The 12,735-nt window shown below is 32.1% G+C and overlaps 1 protein-coding gene across 1 annotated transcript in view; it reads right to left on the bottom strand.

Moving 5' to 3' along the window:
* Nucleotides 1–12,735, bottom strand: part of MACROD2 (mono-ADP ribosylhydrolase 2) — a 2,036,271-nt gene that overhangs the window by 1,395,335 nt on the left and 628,201 nt on the right. The gene's annotated exons all lie outside the window — the stretch shown is intronic.

The following is a 12,735-nucleotide window of genomic DNA, read 5'->3' as shown; positions in this document are numbered from 1 at the left end:
TATATAGTATATATATATGTAGTATATATATAAAGTATATATATATTATATATATAGTATATATAAATATATATGATTTTAACATAGTCATGTGTTAATGTTTTATTTATTTATTTAATGTTTTATTTATTTTTGAGACAGAGAGAGACAGAGCATGAGTAGGGGAGGGACACAGAGAGAGCAAGACACAGAATCTGAAGCAGGCTCCAGGCTCTGAGCTGTCAGCACAGAGCCCGAATCACTTTTTTTTAAATACTATAGATACAATTCTGGAAGGATACAAATAAATATGTTAGTAGTAGTAGTAGTAGTAGTAGTATGCTTGGCATCTTTGTAAATTTATAAAGAATAAATTTATTAATATAATAAAGTTGGTGAAATTGATCATATAAATAATTTCTATGACACAAATATGTCATATGCTTTGTTTTTTCTGCTGTGTGTCAAAAAATAAAGTAAATACTAAGAACTTTTTTCCAAAGAGGATGTCATGATCCTACTTATTCTTAGCTTTTCCAAATCACATTTGTTTTGCCACCACAAAGCTGTTAATTAAAGCAGCTATAATGCAAAACTACTAAGTCTGTTGATTATATTCCTTATTCCTTCTTCCCTCACTCACTTCACCTTGTTTTATTCTTAATTCACACTGCATATAAACAGCAATTAAAGTACAAATCAAAATGTTACTTGCAGATATACATCTCATTACTATACACAATCCGTACTCGTAAATACATCTGGCTTTTACAAGAAATTTAGCCAATTATTTTCTTCTAATCAAGCAAGAACACTAATGTGTATGTATATTGTATTTAAAAAAAACAACAACAACAACCACAAGGGGCCCCTGGTTAGCTCATTCGGTTGAGCGTCTGACTTTGGCTCAGGTCACATGATATCACGGTTTGTGAGTTCGAGCCCCGCGTTGGGCTCTGTGCTGACAGCTCAGAGCCTGGAGCCTGCTTCAGATTCTGTGTCTCCCTCTCTCTCTGCCTCTCCCCCACTTGTGCTCTGTCTCTCTCTTAAAAATAAATAAAATGTAAAAAAAAGTAAAAAAAAAAAAACAGGAATATATTTTATGAATACAAAATACTGGTATAGTAGAAAAATAGTTTAGGAGAACATTAAATATACCTCTTACTTGTTATCTGATTTATAGAAAAAATTACTCACATACTGTAATGCATGTCTTTAAAATAAAATTTCAACCTAACATTTTGTCATAATTAAGATACAGAGTAATATTGACTATAACAATCATCTATAGTCATTTACCTAAAACTCAAACTATCTCAGCAATGTTTTAGGATCATATAAGAGAAAAATTTAAGAAATGACTTGCCAGCACTAAATTTTTTAAATATGAGGAAAAATCACAGTTAAAGAAACTACAAACAGAATGAAACATTTTATCTTGCTTACTCTAGAAAAAAATGAAATATTGTGCAACCTATTAATGTTGAGATAGATCTGCTATAGCTACTGCTAATAAACGATACCTATACACCCAATAAAAACAATCTAAAAGATGAGAATACCCAAAGACACTTAAGAATATGCATTTCCTGAGGCACCTGGGTGATTCAGTGGGTTAAGCAGCTTACTAGCTGACTTTGGCTCAGGTCCTGATCTCAAGGTTCCTGAGTTCAAGCCCCGCACAAAGTCTGCTTTGGATCCTCTGTCTCCTTCTCTCTGTGCCCCTCCCCTGTTCACACTCTCATACTCTCACTCTCTCTATCTCAAAAATAAATCAACATTAAAAAAAAAGAATATGTATCGCCTCTGTATTACAATTTTCCCTTCTTTTAGCAAGGGGAGTCAAATGTTCCAAAGTTTCTAAAACATAAAAACTACATTGTGAACTACTATCCTTGACTTTTTTTATTTTTAATTTTTATCATTTTTTATCTTTGACTTTTTGAGCTGCTTCTTCCAATTCAGCCTAGCCATGGAACAGCCATATTTAACCTTCTAAAATACAGAGGGCTTTGTGTCACCTTCTCATTCAAATATCCCTCATGGCTGCCTCTTCTCTACCAATTATTATTTTTTTGGGGGGGGGGTATTTTTTAACAAATACCAAAGCAAAACACAAAACAAAAATACAACATCCAAATGTACTGGTGATTCCCTACCAAACACACCGAATGTGCACTCATGCCCTTCTGCATTCCTTTTTTGCCAGTCATTCCACACCAAGCTTCCTCTATCCAGAATGTCTTCCTTTCTCTTGTCTGCCCAATGATTTTCTGCTACCTTGTTGTTCAGTCTAAGTACCTGAATTGAAATGTGTACTCATTCATAATTATATGATCATACATTGTTTAATATTTTCATATATTTCTAGACCTCACAGCATACTGCTTGGTATATACTTGGCTTTCCATGAAAATATGTATGACTATTGCAGCAAAAGGCTCTTGTAACACTAGCTAGCCTGTGAAGATAATACTATTCCTGTTCCCAGAACCTGTCTTATAAAGGCATTACACTAAAGCTTAAAGTACATTTAAAAAGCCTCTTCAAACTTTATGAGGCTGTATATTTTCTTCTAGACATCAAACTGTGCTAAGTTAATGTTCTTCCTTTGCATACATGGACTGGTCATGTCCGGTTCATCACTGGTTTTGGTGTTCTGAAAATTGCCCTGGAACTAGAGGTGGCCAGATTTAAGCATAGTTGACACTGAAATGGCTTTTAAAATAAGCATCTCTGGAAATATTTTAAGTTTCCTTTGCTATAAGATATACTTGTAGGGAGCCAATCTAACCAAACTACTAAGAAAAGGAAAGAGCAAAGAGAGCTGACATATGATGATTTGAGTACAGCCTCTCATCCCTAGACCAAACAACTCTGTTAACAGCCCTGTATTCTTTTGGGGACTAAGGTAATTGATTTAAATTCATTAAATTTGGGGCACAGAAAGAAGTGTAATTGCACCAAGCTATACAAAATAAAATAAAGTTCAGCCAGTGTACCACTGGGTGAGCAGGGCCATTAAAAATAAAATAACTATTAAAATACAGAGAGAAGGGAAAAACAGTAATATGACCATATGCATATAAAAGACAAACAAGTAAAAAAAGGAGAGAGAAATCAGACTTCAAGCACATTGTACAAAATGGATGAAGTTGGATTTGTATATCCTTTCAAGAAGGGTGTATTTATAATTCTACCCTGGCAGCTAGTCAAGTGTATAGACTATGGTAGGAGGTTGAATGTGCCCTATATAAGCCATGTCATGGCATCATAATCTCTTCCCCCTTCAAATATCGCTGCTCCATAGACGCCCAAACTCAGCCAAAATATTCTTCAATCTTGTCTAGTAAGTATTTCTATGGTAGAGGACATGGGAACAAATTTTCATTCATATTATACCTATAACCTTTTCCACCTAACTAGTAGGATTAGGATGACTTTACATCCCATTTTCCCCAGATGGCTCCAGTTCCTACCTGTTTACAAAGTATTAATTATGAATAGTGCCCCTCTTTTATGATCAAAAACATTTCAGTTTTGAAAACATATTTATGATCACCTAAATGTAGTCAAAATAACTTAAAAGTGATCAAGAGATATGAATTATAAAATAATGAAAATATTACTCTCTATAGGTCTAAAGAGAAGAAAAATATTCAATCCTAACCCCAAGAAGCTGTCATATAAATGTATGCCATGTCTGAACACAACTCTTCACCAACACATGAAAAGCAGCTCAAAGCACATGTCTCACAGACGGAAAGGGCAGTAAGGTCACCTTTGTATATCAAGACAGCATATTTTTATAAAGTACTGCAAAAATTCATGCCATACAGCAGTATGTAGCATTTTGTGAACTGCTGGTTCCAGCTGGTTGTTGTTAGAACTTTTTTCTCTGAATTTAAAATGTATTTTACCTGGATTTTCAGCTCAACCTGGCACCTGGCTGCCCCAACTAATGTAGATAAAGGCTGGGGAAGCAGTACAGAGAAAACTAAAACTGTAATGTAAGGAATAAACCTGAACATTTCAATCATAATAGTAAATGTGAATGGTTTAAATTTTATTACTAAAAGATGAGACTCTTAGAAGAGATAGAGCTACATATATAATTAAATGGTTATAGAAAGATTCTCACTAGAAGATATAACAGTATAATAGACAAGAGAACAGCAAAAGAGCAAGAATAAATAGCATATTACCATTAGATATAATAGAATTCAATGTGGAAAGCACAAAACGGAACCAGGAAAGACATTTTATCTCGACAAAAGTCATAGTCAAATAACAATATTCTGCTTACTGAGATATTATGCTGATTTTTTCAAAATTTATAAAGCAATAACAGAAACAAGGAGACACTGAACATTTAAGAAAAATAATTGGAGGTCTTAGCAAGTCTCTCATATCAGTCTTTCAAGTATTTAAAAATGATTAAATGACTAAAATATAAATTTATTACAATAAGATTGAGCTAATCATCACATATACATAAAGTAGTGTACCCCAGAAATATACCACATGAATCAATATATAAATTATTTTCAAATAAAAATAATACAGTAAAGAATCATGTATTAGATAGAACACAAAGAAAATTTCAACCACAAAAATAGAAAATCTTATAGGTTAAATTTTCTGAGGCAGTGGAATAAAATTATAACTTAATAACAAAAATTATATACTACCTCTTCTATGATTTAATTGCCAATTTTTTTTCAAATGTCTAATCACTGGTTTAAAAAGCAACTAAAGTAGCATTATAAACTACTCAGACATGAATGACAAAATGAATCATACATATCAAAAGCTGTGAGATGAAATCAAAGGATATTTCTACAGATCCGTGTCTTATAACATTTACTATGTAATGAAAAAAATATAAAGAATCTTATATTCACGTATTAGAAAATGAAAAAGTTTGGAAATAAACATTGGTTCAAAGCTTCAGGAAAACAAACTCATGAAAACAGTAAATGCACCAGAAGTTACCACACAGTGAAAGAAAAGAGAAATATAAATCCAAAAATGAATAAATAGAAAATGAAAGTATGTCTAATTACAAAAGCAAAATCTGACCTTTTAAAAGATATGTAAAATATTTTTTCATGACCTATCAAAGTAAAGAAGAAAATACAATTAAATACCACAAGGTTATAACTACAAAATAATTTTAAAATAAAAGCATATATTAGCATATAATTGTCAAACTATTTACCAGTAATTCTGAAAATTTAAATAAAATGGATAATTTTCTAAGTAAACGTAGATAACCAAAAATAATATTTTAAAACTTTATAGTGGAACAATAATAAAAAAAATGAAGGAGTGCCTGAGTGGCTCAGTCGGTTAAGCGTCTGACTTCAGCTCAGGTAAGGATCTCACAGTTTGTGAGTTCCAGCCCCGTGTCAGGCTCTGTGCTGACAGCTCAGAGCCTAAAGCCTGGTTAGGATTCTGTCTCCCTCTCTTTGCCCCTCCCCCACTTGCCCTCTGTCTCTGTTTCAAAAATAAATAAACATTTAAAAAATTAAAAATAAATAAATAAGCATTAAAAATTAAAAAAAAGAAAAGGTAGTCTATGACCTATTCCCAGGAGAAAGGAGATTCTATAAAATTATTAAGAAACAGATGATTGCTATGTTATTTTTTTTTATTTCTAAACATCAAAATAGATTAAAAACTTGATTTCTTAAGTCCAAAGATAAATATAAAATGTGGTCTTATTTTTCTTACATAATTAGAAGGTAAAATCATAAATCATAACCATCAAAGCAATACACCTGAATGGAGTAGTAATAACATTGCTGTATTCATTTGTCAAAACTGATAGAAATATACACTAAAGAGGGTAAATTTTACTTTATGTAGATTATACATCAACTCTAAAAATTAATTTTAAAATAACATGAAAATAAAGCAATATATCAAAATATTAATGCATCCGGACCAAGCAGGGTTTATCTCAAAAATACAACAATGGTTCAATATTATGAAATTCTTTGAATAAACTCATTAAAAGAAATGTATACATGTGTATATACATATATATGAATTCAATTATCTATTTATATTTTTTTAAATAAAAACCCCATTTCTAATTTGAAAGATAATGCTGTATAACCTAAGAACACAAAAAAATTTCCTCACTTGAATAAGAATTCTCTGAAACTCAAAAAAAAAAGCTTTTAATAATGAAATATTAGAAGCATTTTCATTTATGTTAAATGTAGGTAAAAATATAACTATGAGTGATATGATGCAAAACTGAACTCTGTCCTAACAAATGTAATAGGACAATAATTCATTCATTCAAATATGGCAAAAATAAAACTGTCATTAGTAGCCGGCAAATAATATGTGACCAAAAAAAATAAAAATACTTACTGAAAATATTTTAGGACAAAAATGGAATCCAACATAAATATACATATATATATGAGAACAATGACATGAAATATTTAATAATAACCATATATCAAATTAAAAAATAAATATTCTAATTACAATAGCAAGAGAAACCAGTAAACACTTAAAAATATAGATCTGTAATCCAAGTATAAGATTCTATAAAAGCTATAAAAAAGACACAAGTAAATGAAAACATATATTGTTAGTAAATAATAAAACTAAATATTGTAAAAAATATCTGGTTTCCCTAAATTAGCTGTAAAATCAACTATGGCACCAGAAGAATATTTTTCAGAACTTGAAATAATTTCCAGGTTCATCTGATGGGAAAAAGAAATCTATTAGTGTATAAATTCAGAAGTTTCTGAAAGAGGAATGGTAAGGAGTTACTAATTTCTCCAAATATTAAAAGACTATGATAATTCAAGTGATTTGGAACCAGAGTTGATAAATCGCAGACGGATCAGTGACACAGAATAAAAACTCCTGAAATAAACCTCAGTATATATGATGAAATTCTGTATATGACAAACATAGCATATTAAAACACTGGGGAAAAGATGGATCATTCAGTAATTAATTAACTTTTGTGAAGACTAAGTTGGAGGGGACATAAAAAAAAAAAAGTAAGTCTACAGAGCAAAACTATGCCAGTAAAGAGTATTTTTGAAGAATCTGTAATATTTGAAATTTGCTCGTGACTAACTGCATTTCTAACCAGTTAACTACAGAGAAAGCCAAACTGATAGTCCTTCTACAGAGTTCTAGGCAAGCACTTATTTTAGTTTTTTGATACTGAAACTAGTACTTGAACTTCTTATTGTAAGAGCAGAAAGTTTCATTCCTTAATGTCATTGTATAAACACAAACTTTTATTCTGTATTCTTTTACATGGCACCCTATAATTAGGAAATTTGAAGAAAGATGTTATTGATTAAATCAACTTACCTAGAAGATTCTAAGAAAGAATATAAAAGAACCATTTATTCAAAGAATATGCAAACACTCATCACCAGAGTTAACAGTTAACATTTAAAACATAAACACACACACACACACACACACACACACACACACACACTCGCATGCGCATGCATGTAACACACACTGTACCACCTAACTTGTATCTCATAACCCATCATTACAAGTCCTGAAAGTACATTTACTTAACAAGAGAAAAATATGTAAACTTTTTTGGTTGTTCTTGTTTTGTATATTTATATCTGCCCTTTGGCCACCAACCTATTAGTCTTCACCTATGTTCTCTAAAATATACAAAATTAAAGCAAACACATCAACACATGTGAGCCATCATAAGTCTGTTCTATTATGTGCACTCATTGGCTTTATGTCATATAATTTTTTTTATTTATACGAAGACATAGATATAATTTTTCTTTGTGCTCCCTAATGGTGTTTAAATGGTTAGACAATATTGGTTGGTTCATATTAAAGGAACTACATGGAAACCTACACACCTTAAATACTATACCTAAAGATCAATATTTTCTGTAAAAATATTTTAACAACAGCACAAATATTTTAATCTACCAAGATCCTATATCTTTGAAAAAGAAGAGCTCTGTCCCAAATAACTATTGTTTCCCACTCCCTCATTCCATGGAATAGTAGGTAGCCTCTTTAAGATGGTTCCCTCAATGGTACAAGAATACTTTATATGTTTAATCTTTTGTGTAAGTTTCATAAGGCCAGGAATCATATCTGTCTTGCCTATTGACTATTGATAGTAATTACCTAAGTGAATGTATATAATAAATACTTTGTATGTGATACACTAAAGCAAAAGGATATAGTAGCTTTGTGTCCCCCAAAATTCATATGTTGAAAGCTAATCTCCAATGTGATGGTATTTGGGGGTAGAGGCTTTGGGACGTAATTAAGTCTTGAAAGTGGAACTCTCATGAGTAAAATTAGTGCCCTTGTAATAAGAGATACGAGAGAGCTCACTTCTCTCTGTTTTTTGCCATGTGGGAATACAATAAAACAATGTTCTACAAATCAGGAAGTGAACTATTACCAGACACTTGATCTGCTAGAACTCTGATCTTGTACTTCCCAGCTTCAAGAATCATGAGAAATAAATGCTTGTTGTCTAAGCCACCAACTCTCTGATATTTTCGTTTAAAGCAGCCTAAACTAAGACGTGTATGTATATTACAGTACATACAAGTCCTTTCACTAAAGTATTTGCATATTCTTGCTATGATATTCTCTGAAATCCTCAGTCAAAACCTACTCTCATACTTTACACATGACTCTAACAGGCTTAGTTTCAATTCTTTAGAGATGGAGTTATATTGGTGACATAGTGTATAAGTATGACTTGGAAGGTGTTACCACTCCATAATTTTTATAAATAATAAACACATTCTGAGAAAAGCAAACTTGCGAGGTAAAAAGTGTAGCTTTTATGTATGCTCCAAAACAAACCCGCTAGATTCACTTCCAATAGATTGTTCATCCTATGTAAAATTTCTGGCTGGGGCATGTAAATAAATTTCAGAATCAACTTGTCCCTACATCCCAGCCAGAACTCAGATGCTCTTAGAGACTAAACAATGGTCCTTAACTATAATGACTCCAGTTGACAGCTAATAAGATTGGCATCTCCAATTTTCAGGAAGACCTTGGGCCAAATTTGTTTTTGTTCACTAAGGATTTTTTACTCATAGAATCATAAGATTTTAAGGTTGGAAGAAACCTCAGAAAAGAATCATTCATTTTATTATTCAATAATTTATACAACAATCATTTATTAAGTAACTAGTATAGAACCAACAATATTTTCCAGTTCACACTTCTTACTAACTAAACTATCACTGGACTGTAAATTATGATAACCCTAAGGCATAAATTTAAAAAACTTTTAACTAGGCTCCAAGTATTCTATGAAAGAAGGTAGGAAAAAATGCACTAATTTTGAAAGGTTGGTCACCCTCAATATTTACTATTTTTAGCTTAAAAAATGACTCTGATTTTAATATGGGTATGTCTTAAGAAAACATAATTTAAAGAAGTGTCAGTTATTCAGCATGTTCTGTATATGAAACAGCTAATTCAAAACAAAATAATGTCGGGTAAATGAAACACTTGTGGGGAATTTGGGCCTACTAGAGTTTGTGGAATGGAAAACCCCTTGATGGAAGTAGAATACTTCATTGGTTGAAACAAAATGTAATGAGAATAATTAGTAGGTGAATAAACTAAGAAAATGAAGTTCAATCTCTAATACCTAAAACCATATGTTAGAGAAGGAAGAAGGAATCAAAAAGCAGGGTACCCCAATTCAAAGTAACACAAGTGCAAAGACTAGTTCTGTGAAGGGATTGATCATGCTTTGTGATAATGGTCTCAGGATGATAGAAGGCAAAGAGTGGTGAGTGTTCATGCATGTAGCATCTTTCAGTTTTATTTACTCTGTCTCTTCCTTATCTTCTCTATAGAAATCATGTTAGGACAAGATATTCAAATTTGTATTTGTCTCTTATTATCTATCAGTTTTTAAAGTGAGTCATAGGTCATGAGCAGGGATAAATGATTTGTATAAATTATATACAGTCCACTCTACAACTGTGTAAAGTAAATGTTAATATTCTCATTTCATAGATGGATAAATATTGACTAAGAAAGATTACATAACAGATCTAATGTCACTGTCTTGGTTTGTGCTCCCCCCAAATCAGAGTGTAAGACAAGGACTTGGTTATAGATAGTTTATTTGGGAGGTGATCCAAGAAAGCAAGATTGAGGTTATATGAATAATGAAAGGGAGGAAGGAGAAAGCAATGTAAGGGTCCATTACTCCAGTTACTACTAACAGCAACCAAGGCTTCAATCTATGGGAACCTCCTTTATAGAGAAAAGATGCTCCCCAGAACTACCCATATGAATGCTGAGAACCTGCAAAGTTTTTCTAGGGCTCCTAACCCCACTAGTAAATAGTTTCCCCTGGGGCATTAAGTCCTCACATTTCTGGCCCCCACTGGTATTTGAGTGAGGAAATATACACTCGAGCAAGGTGGGATGCTGTTAGCTTGAGGTGAATCTGAGTTTGCACAGAATTGTTTAATGCATCTATGTCTGAAGTCAGAGAGAAGCCAAGAGAATGTGGCATAATACAACAGTCATCTGTGATAGTCACACTGTCCCTCAGTCTCTGAGCCAGAAAATGAGCCCAGACAATGAAATTGCATCATTCATGCATGTGATTTTTTTTCATGCATGTAATTTCTATGTATTCAACTGCATGCATTCAGCCAAAAGAGACAGATAGAAGGAAATGATCCTGGATTCAGATGATTCTGACACCATTTCACTTGATGTGTATGCTGCAGAGTCAATGTGATTCCAGAGCCATGACTCCTCTTATTATATGAATATTTTGTGACAAAGAATGCCATCGTATTGACTCAGTATGAGAACTACATATTCCACAGTGTGAGAGAAACTACAAAACAACCATAAAACAATTAATTAAATGGCAATCAGCATATACCTATCAATAATTACTTTAAATGTAAGTGGACTAAATCCTCCAATCAAAAGATAGAGTGGTTGAATGGATTTAAAAAACAAAAAACAAGACCCATCTATATACTGCCTACAGGAGAGTTACTTTAGATGTAAGGAACACATAAATACTAAATGTGAAGAGAAAGGGGCACCTGAGTTAGTGTCAGTTAGTTAAGTATACAACTCCTGACCTCGAAGTCTGTGAAATGGAGATCTACATTGGGCTCTGTGCTGACAGTTTGGAGCCTGCTTTGGATATTCTCTATCCCTCTCTCTGCCCTTCCCCACTCACACTCTATTTCACTCTCAAAATAATTAAATAAACTTTAAGAAACAAACAAACAAAATTAACAAGTGAAGGGATGGAAAACAATTTACCAGGCATATGGAAACTAAAAGAAAGCTGAAGTAGCTATACTTCTATCAGATAAAATAGACTTTAAAACAAAAACTTTAATAAGAGTCAAATAAACAACCTAACTTTAGACCTCAAGGAACTAGGAAAGAAAAACAAGCAAAACCCAAAGTTAGAAGAAAGAAAACTACAAAGAATAGAGCATAAATAAAGACAATTGAAACAAAAAATACAATAAAAATATTAATGAAACTGAGCTGATTCTTTGAAAAGATAAACAAAATGAACAAACTTTTAGCTAAAATCACAAAGAATAAATGAGAAGACTCAACTCAAATAAATATAATCAGAATTGAAAAAAAAAGGTATTATAACTGATATCACAGAAATACAAAAGATCAGGAGACTACTATAAACAATTATATGCTAATTAATTGGACAACCTAGAAGAAATGGATAAATCCTAGGAACATATAACCTATCAAGACAGAATAATGATGAAATAGAAAATCTTAGCAGGCTTATTACTAGTAAGGATATTGAATCATTAATCAAAACCTTACCACCAACAAGTATCTAAGACCATACGGCTTTACTGGTGAATTCTACTACACATTCCGAGAAGAATTAATACCAATCTTTCTCAAAGTCTTCTAAAAATATTAAAAAGGAGGGAACTCTTCCAAATTCATTTTGCAGGACCAGCATTATCCTGATACAAGGATGCTGCAAGAAAATTACAGGCAAATACCCCTGATAATAATAAATACAAAAATCATCAACAAAATATTAGCAAACTGAGTACAGCAATACACTGAAAGAATCACACACCATGATCAAGTGAGATTTATTCCAGGGATGCACGGATGGTTAAAATCAATGAATCAGTCAATGTGATACATCACATTATCAAACTGAAGGGTAACAATCATATGATGATCTCAATAGGTGCAAAAAAACATTTGACAAAATTCGACATCCATTTATGATAAAAACTCACCAAAGTGGGTATAGAGGGAATGTACCTCAACATAATAAAAGTCTATATAAGATAGGCCCACAACAAACATCATATTCAACAGGGAAAGATGAAAGCATTTCCTCTAAGATCAAGAATAAGACAAGCATGCCCACTGTCACCACTTTTATTCAACACAGTATTGGAACTTTTAATGGAGCAATTAGTAAAAACAAACAAACAACAATAGCAACAACAACAAAGGCATCTAAATTGAAAGGGAAGAAGAAAAACTCACCATTTGCAGGTGACATGATATTATATATAGAAAACTCTGAAGACTCCATTAGAAAACTATTAGAACTAATAAACAAATTCAGTAAGTTTATAGGACACAAACAAATACACAAAAATCTGTTGAGTTTCTATACAATAATATGAACTGCCAGAAAGAGAAATTAAGAAAATAGTCCCATTTACAATTACATCAAAAACTTAA

This window comes from Panthera uncia (genome assembly GCF_023721935.1).
Source record: "Panthera uncia isolate 11264 chromosome A3 unlocalized genomic scaffold, Puncia_PCG_1.0 HiC_scaffold_11, whole genome shotgun sequence".
NCBI lineage: Eukaryota > Metazoa > Chordata > Mammalia > Carnivora > Felidae > Panthera > Panthera uncia.
The sequence above is the reverse complement of the archived record's forward strand: the minus strand, read 5'-3'. Positions and strand labels throughout refer to the sequence as shown.